Source organism: Adiantum capillus-veneris, chromosome 20, assembly GCF_014529385.1.
Source record: "Adiantum capillus-veneris isolate H3 chromosome 20, ASM1452938v2, whole genome shotgun sequence".
Classification (NCBI taxonomy): Eukaryota; Viridiplantae; Streptophyta; class Polypodiopsida; order Polypodiales; family Pteridaceae; genus Adiantum; species Adiantum capillus-veneris.
In genome coordinates, this window is record NC_140950.1 from 142,730,007 (window position 1) to 142,743,964 (window position 13,958).

The window sequence follows — 13,958 nt, forward strand, 5'->3', positions numbered from 1 at the left end:
GTAGTAGTTATATTTAGCATCAGCGCCACCCTGCAACAATGGACACCAAGTGGGAGAAGGAAGGAATGGCCGGAGGTGATCAACACGAGTGGAAAAGGTGAGGAAGTCAACAACTAAAGCACAAGCAGCGCCAATAGATGGAGTAAGAGAGAGTCAAATAACAAGAGACGAGGAGCAATTCATGATGAATCTAATAGGGATCATAACCACAGAGATGGTGATTGAAGGACTCACTAAGCGCAAGGATGGTGATCAAAGGTCTTGGAGAGAGCATGATGATTGCATGTATAGATACAATGGATATGTTGGAAGTGATGATGATGATGAGCGCAAATACTAGAGTAGGAGAAGTGATTATGATGGAGGTTGTAGTAGACATGATCAACATGACGATGGAGATCGTGATAGAAATGAACGACATGAGAGAAGATATGCATGGGGAAGAGACCATGATTGAGAGGATTGCAATAGAAATGATCAACGTGAGAGAAGGTATGAAAGACAAAGAGACCACGGCTGAGAGCATCATAGCCACATAGATGGTGATCGAAGGACTCACAGAGAGCACGGTGATCACAAGGATGGATACAATGAATATATTGATAGTGATGAAGGCTCTGAACGCAAAGACCAGAGTAGGAGAGATTGAGATGATCGAAACCCTAGCTCTTCAAAAGGGTATCAACCACATGAACTTGATCTTTCAACATTTACCAAGGTAGGGTTTAACTTGTCATGGGTCATGGCTGCTTTGTGCAACTTGCGGGCTTCAAGATCAAAAGGAAGGGATTGTGCATGTGCCGCAAATTGCCACACATATGATTGCAATTGAAAAAGTTGTTGTGAAGAGAGATCAAGAGATATGGGTCACACTACAACATAACCCAAAGTTATCGACGCCCTATATATCGACGCTCGTACCTTTCCACGTCCATATCGACGTTCTTATACTCCGTCGATATGTGAGTCAATAACTGCGTCGATATGGACGTGGAAATACGCGTAGAAAGGTAAACTTTTCCACTCGTATATCGACGAGCATATCGACGGACATATCGATGCTAAAAATTTGGGGGGGAAAAGGGGAACCCGCGCGCAGGGGCCATTTTCGCCCTCAATGCGCGCGTTCTCAGATCTTGGCCGAAACCTGCGCAGCAGGTATTATTGCACTCTTCCCCCCCCCCCCCCAACCCCTCTCTCTCCACATCGTGTGTGTGTGTGTGTGTAGGAGAGAGAGAGAGAGAGAGAGAGAGAGAGAGAGAGAGAGAGAGAGAGAGAGAGAGAGAGAGAGAGAGAGAGAGAGAGAGAGAGAGAGAGAGAGAATTATGGTTTGCGTAAAAAATTAAAATTAAAGAAAGAAATGAAATGAAATGTTATATCAACTCTTCAAAAGGCAAAAGTGACCTATGAGACCACAAAGTTACAATGTGGTAGATCTGATACAAAGTCAGAATAACAAGATGACAAAATAAAATATTATGGAATCCTAAACTGTTGGGTGTGGACTCAACAGCTAAAACAGCTAGCTGGGATAGGTAGATCATAGGAGATCCAGCATCTGTCTCGCTGGCGGACCTCATCAATCTCCTCCATGGTCAGTAGTCTGACCGGGCGTTGTGCATGTCGAGCCAAAATTACCTAGATCGTCTGATGCAGCCTATGTCGATGTTGTGTAGCTCCGCAGTCGTGGGCGTCTGGATCTCCCTAGCTCAGTCGCTCATTCGATCAGTACATAGAGAGATAGGGAAGTAGAGAGAGAGAGAGAGAGAGAATAGAGAGAGAGAAATTAAGAGATAGGAAATAGAGAGAGAGAGAGAGAGATAGATAGATAGATAGATAGATAGATTGAATTATCGTCCACGGAGGTCATATATGACCTATGGGACCAAAAACACAACATTACAACAAATCGTTCTCAGTGCGGGTTGATACATATCAGTTAAGGACTGAGGGTCCATCAAGAGGGTAGGGTAAAGGGAGAACAAAAAACCTAAGGGTCGCCGGCTAAGGGGAGAGCCGGTTTGGGGTTTCGAAATTCCTCGATGATCGCTTTGCCACCTCGGTAGACTGCCCATTTACCTTGCTTGCGCGCTTCATGCATCTTCTTGAGCTCGCTGGCTTTACTCTTGAGTTGATTCATGGTCAGTTCTTCTGCAATCCAAAGCTTTTTGCCCTTGAGAAGTCGAGATTGACATATCAGCTTCATACGCTCATCTTTGTTCTTGAAAGTGAGTATGCAGTGTTCGGGTGGCACATGTCTATGTGTATCGTTAATCCAAGCAACATCTTCAGGCTTGATGTAGATAGGTTGAAGAATGTCATGGAGCTTGATGATTGCTTCTTCAAGGGTGTCCTCCGGGGTACACCATGGTGAGTGTAGTCCCCCACTCCGGACCTTGAGGCCAAGAGATTCTTGTAGCCGACATTCTTGTAGGGCCGTCTATATCTTTGTGTCAATCTTTTTATGTGTTGCTGCGTGTGCTTCTTTCTGGGCTGCCATGACAGTTTCAGTGAGTGAGGCTTCGACTGCGTGTGCTTTTTCAAGTAGAGCTTGGCTCTCTACTTCCTTCGCATCTTCAAGCTTTTGTAAGCGGTCTTTGAGTCTCTCGTTCTCCTCGATGAGGTCTTGAATATGAGCCTCAAGAGCTGTGATTCGTGCTTCTTACCGGGTAGCGGGGTCCTTTCTCGGTGCCGCTGCCACCGCAAGAAAGCTCTTGCGTGGAGAAGGGGTACCAAAGGGCGACGACATCAGGCTGCAAAAGGGGGGGTTCTTGTCGAAACACACAGCGTGGGATCAGGGGCTTGTGATTTAAATTTTTGGGGGTGAAAGCATTGCCATGCCCTATGTACTATGTCGGCGAGGTAGCAGAGACAAGAAACGAGCAGCGAGGAAGGAAGCGGGCAGAGAAGTAAGGTGAGTAGAGCCTGGTTTTTATGGGCTGAGAGAGAGGGGATCTCTTGGTGAGCTGTATGTCGTGCGGGCGACGTCTTTGACGAGTTGCAGGTCGTGGGCGACGTCCTTGACGAGCTACAGGTCGCGGGCGTCCTGTGCTAGGTAGCGGGGCTGGGCTGTGGCTTAACGTCCCCCACAGGGCCGCCCTCGCCCAGGGGAGACACACAGATGCTGTGGCGCGAGGAAGACGGGGGCTAGGTTGAGAGAGAGAGAGAGAGAGAGAGAGAGAGAGAGAGAGAGAGAGAGAGAGAGAGAGAGAGAGAGAGAGAGAGAGAGAGAGAGAGAGAGAAATAAAGAGATAGAGAGTGATATATATATATATATATAGGGAGAGAGAATTAACTAGAGATAGCTACAGAGAGAGAGAGAGAGAGAGAGAGAGAGAGAGAGAGAGTAGATAGAGAAAGAGTTAGGTTGGCTGACCAATTGCATGTGTGAAAAGGACAGAAACTCTCTCTATCTCTTCTCTCTCCCTCTAGAAGAAACTATGGAACTAAAAGAGGAAAAGGGGTTTTGCCCGCTACATGCATTGCCATGTACACTTGGGAGTGCACGTATGTGTCTACCCATATAGGATTTGACCAATAAAGATGAGATTTTGACCGGTGGTCTTGATCTCCGTACACCTCTGGACCGAGGTGTACGGAGATTGGGCAAGACTAGAGAATGCGAGGTAGTTTACATTGCGAGGAGTATATATATTAAAACAACATTCATAATCATTGTAGATGGCAACGTCATCAACTAACATGGAGGAAAAGATTGCATGCTCGTGCATGCTCTGCAAGTATCAAATCCTGCGCAAGCGTAGGATATGTAATGAGCATGTGCACAAGTACGGAGAGTTAGCTAAAGAAACCGTACAGAATCTACGATACGACTCCTACGGAACGGGCATTGATTTTCGCGACATAGCACCTACATCTAAGAGAGAGAGAGAGAAAAAGGATTATGCGTGAAGGTCCGACCAATATAGATCCAAGGATGGAAGCAGAAAAGGACTTACAGACAGAAGACGACGACATGGAGGAGATGCTGGATGCCTTCTTCCATACAAGCGAGGAGAACGCTAACGAAGCAGCACCAGAAGCCGTGCGCCTATCTCCTGAAGACATGTTGAGGAAGTTGGCACGTCAACCAATTTATGAAGGCGCCAAAATATTAACGCTTCGTACTTGTCTGGCGTTTTTGAATCTTCAGTCAGTGTACGGGTGGTCAGATACAAGCGTCACTGCTTTGTTTAGGTACGTAATTTACAAAAGAGATTTTCCGATTGCAACGGTGACGTGCTTGGAGATCTTTTTAATTTAATGTGGCTTAAATAGGTTGTTGCGGGAGCAACTTATCCCGGTTGGCAATGAAATGCCCCCCTCCAGGCCAGACGCAAAGCAACTATTGACCTCAGTTGGCTTGGACTACAACAAGATTCATGCATGTCCAAATGATTGCATTTTTTTTCACAATGAATTCGCAGATTGTCTGTCGTGTCCTAAGTGCGGAGCAATGAGCTACAAACAAGATGCAGTTGGCGAGACAATGCCAGCTAAAGTGTTGCGGCATTTCCCTATTATTCCTAGGATAAAAAGCATGTTTCGTTGTGGTTCCATTGCAAAGTTGATACGGTGGAATTCTACGAATAGATCCACTGACGCAACATTTAGGGTGCCCGCTGATTCAAAGACCTGGAGGCACATTGAAGATACCTGACCACATTTTAAGAGTGAACCACGCAATTTGCGTTTGGGCATGGCAATGGATGGAGTCAATCTATTTGGCTTGAGAAGCTCATCATGGAACACTTGGCATGTGTGCCTTATCAATTACAACCTCTCGCCGTGGCTTGCCATCAAGAAGGGTCATTTGATATCAAGCTAGATTGTACCTGGTAAGTTCAAGGCAAAAAACATGGATGTTTATCTAGCTCCACTAGTTGACGAGCTCTAGGAGTTATGGCATGGGATCGACATAGAAGATGCGGTTGAACCAGTAGGACAACAACATGCAAGGATCCATGGACTTCTTATGTGGACTATGCATGATTGGCCAAGATACGGAGAAGCTTCTGGTAATGGTTCTTGATTTACAAAATTTTCGCTTTTCACAAGCACTTTGCCTTGGCCTGATTCATGCTTTAATATATGCAGGGCTAACAACTTCGGGATACAATGCATGTCCAATTTGCGGGCAGTCTTTGGATGTGCGCTATTCTGCCTCTCTTCGAAAGAAAATTTATCAAGGCCACCACCGTTATCTTCCAGATGGCCATCACTTGCTCGAAGGTCAGCTTGGTCGCGTCGAATGTCGTCCTATGCATGTACAAGAGTGGCGTCGCCGAGGGTAGCAACATGAGGGGCAACCTATTCCAAGAATGAAACGTTTATCCATTCTCCATACGTTGCCGTACTGGGGTGATCTACTGATTAACCATTTTCTGGATCCAATGCATATATTCAAGAATGTGGGAGAGCTCCTCTGGGAAGACAATCGTGGGAATGAAAAACAATCGAGCTTCATGAGATGATTTGCAGTCAGTTGGAAAGATGCCAGAGCTCTGGCCCTTCACCTATGCAGATGGCCATAGAAAACTTCCAAGAGCGCCATGGGTATTGCTAAAAAACGAAGAGCGACAAGTTAAAAGGGTGATTTCAGAGTTCAGGACGCCAACAGGATATATGCGATGTCTCAAGACAACATTCACCCGTGACGACCAACTTTCAGGACTGAAATCGCACGACTGGCATAAGTTCTTGCAATTCATTCTTCCAATTGCGATCAAGGGGTGTTTAACGGAGGAAGTGCGGACCTGCATATACAAGATTTCAGAGCTAGTGCGGTGGATCTCTTCCAAGGAGATACGGGAGGAATCTATTGCAGTCGCAAGGGCTAACTCCATTGAGGCAGTTTGCATGATTGAGAAGTATCTACCCACGAGCTGCCTAACTATCCAAATGCACTTGCTCGTCCATGTAGTAGATGAGGTTGTAGTGGGTGGTAGGTACAATCCATAGCCGTTGGATGTTCTTTCTAGAGCGGTTCATGAAAACACTTAAGGGTTTTTTTTCATCAAAAAGCGCGTCCAGAGGGGAGCATGGCAGAAGGATGGCTGGTGCAAGAGTCTCTTGTATTGACGACCGAATTTCTATCCGTTTCTGACCCATAAATTCCTCGACTGTGGAGCGATGAGGAGGATGCAAGACTGGTGGGAGAGGAGCCGCAAGGGCAAGGGGTGCCGAAGAAAATTCAGCGCCGATGCAAAAATGGCTTGAAAGGTACGAAGAAGAGAAATAGAGACACAATAGGGAGCGACAGGATTTCAGGCGAAGCCGAACGACTAGAGGCTTACCCTTGCTAGACTATCTCGCTCCTCTACTTGAATTCCCTACAATGGCATGGTTGGACAAGACAGTGAGAGCAGCTCGACAGATCGGAGAACCCATATCTCTAGAAGAGGAAGAGCTGGCTATTGGATGTGACTAGAAGTATCATATATACATGGCATTGTGGTCGCATGGAAAGCATTTGAGAACACAACAAATTGACAGCAGAAGAAACACGTTTGACAGTGGGGTAATGGTTAGTTTCATGCAAAAGAGCAGGGCCAGTGCTAGAGACACAAATGAGAGCACTAGCAACCTGGATTACTGTGGTCTGGTGTCAGATATCCTGAAAGTAAGCTTCAGGCGGTTTGAGATGTTTTTGTTGGATGTGAAGTGGTTCAAGGTGATTACTTCTGTTCGCAATGCAACGGTACGCACAGATGGAAACAAACTTGTGCAAATAGATTCTACAAAGGTTTGGACAGATGCGAGTGACACATTTGCTCTCCCCGAACATTGCGAGCAAGTGGTCTTTGTACCGGACCCTCGAGAGCGACAATAGTGGTTTGTGGTTCAGGTTGCTCCAAGAAATAAACAAGTATTTGAAGGGCAAGAGCTCCCAGAGGAAAGTTAGTCAGACAACGTCCATACTATTGTGACATTAGATGAGATGGACAAAGGTATGGCAGAGGAAGCTGACAGATATACGAGGGATGATGCAGACGAGGCAGAATTGACACTTGTAGATGAAGATGCAATGGATGAAGACAATCTGCCAGAACGAGTTGGGGCAGAGTTATGTTTGCAATTAGAGATAGACGATGATACGGTGCAAGATCTTATCGATGGCGCCTCACTCATCGAGGCCTAGGCCTGCAAGTGTTTGTGTGAAGATGTTGATTTAAAATTAAGCTTAAAGTTAATCTAAACAACTGTGTTCTGACTCTTTATTTTACTTTCTTTGTGCAGGACTTTAGTATGGCAGACCAGTTTCCAGATCCCGCTTCTATGAGCGCAGATGCATTCATGGACTTCGTTACACGGATGACGCCTGCTTGGATGGCAGAGGCTTCTCAGTACTGGGTAGCCAGAGGCACAGGTACTACGCCTCCGGGCTTCACACCTGAGGGTCTGACGCCTGGGGGGGGGGGGGGGGGGATGCCTACAGGTATGACGCCTGCTTCTCCCATCACGGCCGCTTCGACACCTAGGGGTGGGACAGAGGCGGGTACGTCCTCATCTCCACAACACAGGCGCACTTGCCGATCTCAGCGATCGTCAGGTGGAGGTGGTGGTTGCTGTGGAGGAGGGTCCACAGATGCTTCGACCCCTCCTCGCTCATGACCCCCGTCCTACCCAGACACACCTCTCGACACACCTCTTGGCACACCTCGGACACCTTGGGGGACACACGATCCCGGTGCCTCCAAGCTCTATACTGTACAGGCAGATGGTTCTATTGACATGGATAGAGTCGGGACTGAGATGAGACAGCGGATTCGCCAGCTCGCGGAGCTGCAGTTTTCGACCAGCATTCTGACGTCTTGGGGTGAGTAGGAAAAGGAAAAAGTCAGTTACATAGTGGAGACCATCCTGAGAGAGTACCAGCCTGCTCCGGGTTCAAGCATTGTTCCGAGGAGGTGGATCAAGGGTGTTGCACGGGACACTGTGAAACATCGACGAGATGTAGCTCGGAAGGCTTTCAAGACCGGCTCGTCGAAGCCTTCAAGCATCCCACACGAGACGTGGCTACAGATCAGGGAGGATGAGCGAACAACGGACACGCGGTTTAGACAGCAGCGTGAGGCTGCGCAAATACGACAGATGACCAGGGGGACATCTCATCTTGGCAACGGAGGCTTCGACACCTTTCGCTATGAGTTTGTGAGTTTCTAATCCAATGTTAACTATGGCATTTTTTAAAACGTGATGAATCATGTATTCTTATTACTTTGATTTTTGTATAAACGCAGAATCTTGCGATGCATCGAGCCCCGACACGCCAGGAGGAGTCAGATGGATATCGCAGAGGTATCTATGAAGTATTGAATGATCTTGATGATTCAGGAGAGCCTGTAGACTGGGAGGCCTTACAGTCTCGCTGATCGCTTGAGGTAAGACGTTAATATATGTGAGTTGATTTAATTAAGTAAGTATATGTGAAGTAATATCAATACTAATTTTGTGAGTTGTCCTATGTGTAGGTTGTGACGCCTAGTCATCAGTGGACCGGATTTCATATATATGCTTTGTGAGACACAGACACGCTTCTGTGTCTCTTTTTTGTATAGACATATATGGTTATGGTTATTGTTCAGACAGTTATTGTTTTCCTTATGGTTATGGTTATTGTCATTGTCATTGTATAGACATGGTTATTTCTCCTATTCTTGTATAGACATAGTTATGGTTCAGGTTTTGTTTATGGTTATGTTTAACTTTCTGGTTATGCTTATGGTTATTGTTAATTTTGTTTATGGTTATGGTTATCTGCATTATGGTTTTGATCAAAGTGGTTATGGCCGGTTATGGTTATGCTTTTAAGTTATGGTTATGGTTCGTTATGGTTATGCTTTTAAGTTGGTACGGTTTTGGTTTTGCACAAAGTTCATTTCATTTCTTTCATTGGCCTTAAATCTCATGTGAGATCCTACATGCATAGCATGTAGGAGGCGTATACATGATATGGTTTTTTTTAAAAAAAGTTTATGTAAAAACGAAGGGAACTCTGCCAAAATTTCTGCGGGAGCACGATTGATTTTGGTGCTGCTCGCTTTCTTGGGCAGAGGGCAAGAAGTCTGGCTGTGGTGGCCGTGTCCATCTTTTCACTAGGCACAGGCCAGCTACCTGTCCTCAGCCCAAGATTTTTTTTTTCTGTTATGGTCGTTGATATATGCGTCTATATCCGCGTCTATACTTTTGTCGCTATCTGCGTCGCTATCCGTGTCTATAACTGCGTCTATATCTGCGTCGCTATCTGCGTCACAAATAAAGCCTTTCCATGCGTATATCGATGAAGATAGCGACGTTAAGCGTCGCTATATACGTCGATAACACCTTTTTTTGTTGTAGTGTCAAGGTTGTTTCCATGGCTGGGAAGAAAATTAATCTTTTCATGAGGGATGTGGACTAGAAGATAGGGTTGATCTTCTACTAATGAAAAAAAACTCATTGGATGAGTATGAATCAGCCTTGATCAGCTTGCAAAGGAAATTTTGAGATTATCACTATTGAGGGATGAAATGAGAACTTCTAGGCAGAGTCACTGTATAGAATAAGTTCCAGGCAACCACTACAGAGAAGGATGACATGAGGACTTCTAGGCAACCACTATAGAGAATGAGTTCACTGCTTGAGGGATGGGAAGCTAAGTAGCTAATAGGGACATGGGTCTTGGACGTGAGAGATTACTCAAATTATGATGCTGATGAATCTGGACTCTTGTATCAAGATAAAGGCACTGAACACGAGCTTGACATTGAGCTCAATGAGGATGAACCATCCTTCTGAAGAGGGCAAACAAAGTACTCCATCGATGTGTTACCTATGAAAATTGTAAGAAATCTAGATAGTTTACTTTAGAAAGCCTCTAGCCAAAGCCTCTATCCAAAGAGCCGAGAGAGTTGTGAGGGCATTTATTGTACTGTATGCTTGATTTAGTGATCTGTTGGAGTGCATTGATTGTAGGATATGCTCGATAAGGACAAAGACACGGTCTAAAATCTAGTATGTTTGATGTGCACGTGCAATAGCATTCAAATTACATGGCTTGTCCCTCGTAAAAGCCAATGGGTTTTTTACTATTTGGGTTTTTAACATGGCTTGTCCCTCGTAAAAGCCAATATGCAGATGGAGGAGCTACCAAGTATGTCTTGTCACTAGGAAGAAAGCGATCTTGAGCGCTTGTGGTTTTACAAATAATCGGGTGAGGATGGTGCCACCTTCTTGCTATAGTTACGTATGGTTTTTTTTGGGGCTTAGCATGCGAGCACATAATGATTTTTTAATGATCTTCTTGAAACCATGTTAGCAAAAATTCTATCACTATTGACATCTAGCAACTCTCAACTTCTCTAGTTTTGCAAGGTGTAGACAATGAACAAACTCTATGCACATACTAGGATCAATGTAGTGCTCAAAATTCAAAGTATACAACTACTCTTCCATTGAATGTAGCATACTGAATGATGATTAATAAGTGCATCTTTACAATGTTACCATATACATGTGGTAGTGATGTGTGTGAACACACTAGGACCGCCGGGGCATTTTTTCCCTCTTTAGGAGGTTTTTTCCCCCGTGCATTGTATATACGCCCATCACTCTAGGGCTATCTATCTTTCCCATTGCACACTAAGTAACACACTCTCTATTGTGTGCCTTGAGCTTCCTTCGACTTCTCCAAGCTGTGTGCATTTCTTTGCAACCCTAATTCCAACAATTGGTATTAGAGAAGGTTACATCCTCCTGGGCTTAGTCGCCAGCTGCTCCAACACACGCCTACTCACTTTCTCCGATTAGAGTGAGGTTTGGCAAGCGTTCGCAGGTTGACAAAAATTTTGGGTTGGCTCGTAGAGCTCAATTTGCTCAAATTTTTTATTCGGGCTCATTTCGGCCTCCGTTTCCACTACAAGCAGGTTTGCACAGGCTATTTCGTCATTTTGTGCAAAATTTCTGTCAGTGTCATTTTCTACATAACAGGTGCCTTACAGTCTTCTACGGTTTGTGCTATATAGCACGTATTGTTCCCACTTCGTTTCTCCTCTTTTTGGGCAGTTTTCACATGAGGTGCAACATTTACCATGGCTGACAACAACACAGATGTGTTCAAGATGTTTGCTGCTGAGGACAGGTTGGGGGGGGACAATTACCCTATGTGGGCTTACATGATGCAACATATTCTTGTGTCAAAGGGCGTCTAGAATATTATGCAGGGCATTGATGTACGTCCTGGTTCTGAGGATGCAAGCGATGTTGAGGATGTTGCAGGCCTTGCTGCAAGGATTGATGCTATTAGAGTTGTTTTCCCTACGGCAGAACAATCTCATTGGGATGTAAAGGATGTGCAGGCTCATGCATTGATTGCATTGTCTGTGAAGCGCACCATTGTTCCTCACATTCGTTCAACAAAATTTGCAAAACAGGCTTGGGATATATTGGCTGGTCTTTATGTAAGTCGCGATGAGGCTAAAATTGCTTTGCTGCGTAAAGAGCTGGAGTCGAAGATTATGCATGAGGAAGATGATATGGACACTTTCCTTGCTGATGTCAAGGATATCAATGAGCAACTTATTTCTGCAGGTGAAATCATTTCAAACAATTCCCTTGTGCAAACTATTCTTGATGCCTTACCAGATTCCTACCAGATTTTTGCTAGTACTTGGAGATTGACAACCTAAGGAAATCCTGAAGTTGTCAAGGTTGATGCATTATGCACATTGTTGTTGCAAGAGTCACTTTCAAGAAAAAACACGACTAGGCAGCGTGCAGTTGAACAAGCTTTTATTGCTTCTCAAAAAAATTGATGGTAACAGCAATGCAACCACTTCTTATGGTTCTGCTGTGAGTGGCAAAACTTCTATTCCTAATGCTTTTGCTAGCAGCAACTTTTCTGGAAATTCTGGTGATAAGGGCAAAAAGAAGATGCGTTGCCATTATTGTAAAGCTAATGATCACTCGATCAAGCAGTGTCCTAAGTTGAAGGCCAAAGAGGCTAAGAAGAAAGAGGGTGGTTCCACTGCAAATGCTGGTTCCACTACAAATGCAACCATTGTTGAGTCTTCTGTAAAAGGAGACTGTAATGCTGATGTTGATGCAGAATGGGCTTTTAGCGCAGAGTGCACTTACAATCCTTCTATCCATGATGTATTCTTGTAAGTTGCTGTAGATTCACATGTGTGGTATTTCGATAGTGGTGCTACAAAGCACATTATCTCACATCGTGAATTGTTCACCTCTCTTGAGTCTGTCCCTCATGGGAATTCAGTCACTTGTGCCAACAATGCCTCTTATCCAGTTCAGGGAGTTGGAAAGATTGTGCTTACTGCTGCAAATGGCAGTTCTTTCACACTTGTTGATGCACTTTATGTACCTGGGATCAAGAAGAATCTCTTGTCTGTATCTGCACTTGCTAGACTTGGACTTGTACTCAAATTTGTGGATGAAAAATGTACAGTTCATGATCTCAATTTTGGTGATGAAATTATTGCATTTGGTCTTTTGTGCCGTGGGCTGTATAAGCTCACTTCGTATGACAAGTGTGGACAAAATTTTGCAAATGCAGTTGCAGACTCAAGGGCTATTTCAGATGCAAAACTTTGGCATGCACATTTTGGTCATCTGAATTTTGCCAGTTTGCTGCATTTGCAGAAATCTGATATGGTTGCTTCTTTGCCACCTCTTGAAGCACCTGTCAAACATGTTTGTGAAGGCTGTATTTTGGGTAAGATGCAGCATTCTAAGTTTCCAAAGGATGGTTCAGTTTGGGCCACTTGCAAGTTGCAGCTTGTGCATAGTGGTGTTTGTAGGCCCATGCAAACTCCTTCGTTGGGCAATTACCTAGACTTTGTGACTTTCATTGATGATTACTCTGGGCATGCATGGGTATTTCCGCTTAAAGTGAAGTCCGAAGTTTTTATGTGCTTCAAACAATTTCTGGCTATGGCTGAAAATGTCTCAAAATGTACTATGGGCACCCTCCGTTCTGATCGAGGGGGGGAGTATATGTCTCATGAATTCAATGCATTTCTAGCTAGTTCTAGGATAAAACACCAATGTATGGTGCCTTATACACCGTAGCAAAATGGTGTTGTTGAGAGGAAAAACAAGTCACTTACGAAAATGGCACGATGTATGGTCAAAAGTCAAGCTTTGCCGCATTCTTTTTGGCTTGAGGCCATCATGTGTGCCACTTATGTACTAAACAGGTATCCTACGAAAGCTTTGCAGTCTATGACTCCATATGAAGCATGGCATGATAGAAAGACTTCTATTGAGCACATGCATGTTTTTGGTTGTTTGGCATATCCTTTGGTGCCACAAACACATCATAGAAAATTGGATGATAAGGCCATCAAATGTATTTTTGTTGGTTATAGTGCTGAAAGCAAAGGTTATAGGTTGTATCATTCGCAAACAAAACGTATTCTGGTTTCACGGGATGTAGTGTTTGTAGAAGATTCTGTTAAGCCCTTGCTGTCATGTACTAGAGACAATAATGTAAGCTCACATGACATTTATAACACTTTGTTGCCTTCTTTCAGGGGTGGAAATACGAATGTAAGTTCCAATGAGGCAAATGTACAGCCTATGGGGGTTTTTGAAAATGTTACAAATCAACCTATTACTGATGCAGATGTACATGATGTACTTGATGAGGAAAGGGCGGAAAATGAGCAGGCTAGAGGTATGCCAAAATGGCTGGTGCACACTTTGCATGACAATAAATTGGATACACCTTTGTCTAGTCGTACTCGTTCAGGCTCTCGCCATGCATCTTATGCATCAAATTGTTATGCTTTGGCTGTGTCTAGCTTACATGATGTTGACGAACCTCTGTCTTTTGATGAAGCACAGAGTTCATAAAATTGGATGGCTTCCATGCAATTACAATATGATGCACTTATAGAAAATGACACATGGACTTTATGTGATTTGCCTCCTGGCAAAAAGGCCATTGGTACGAAGTG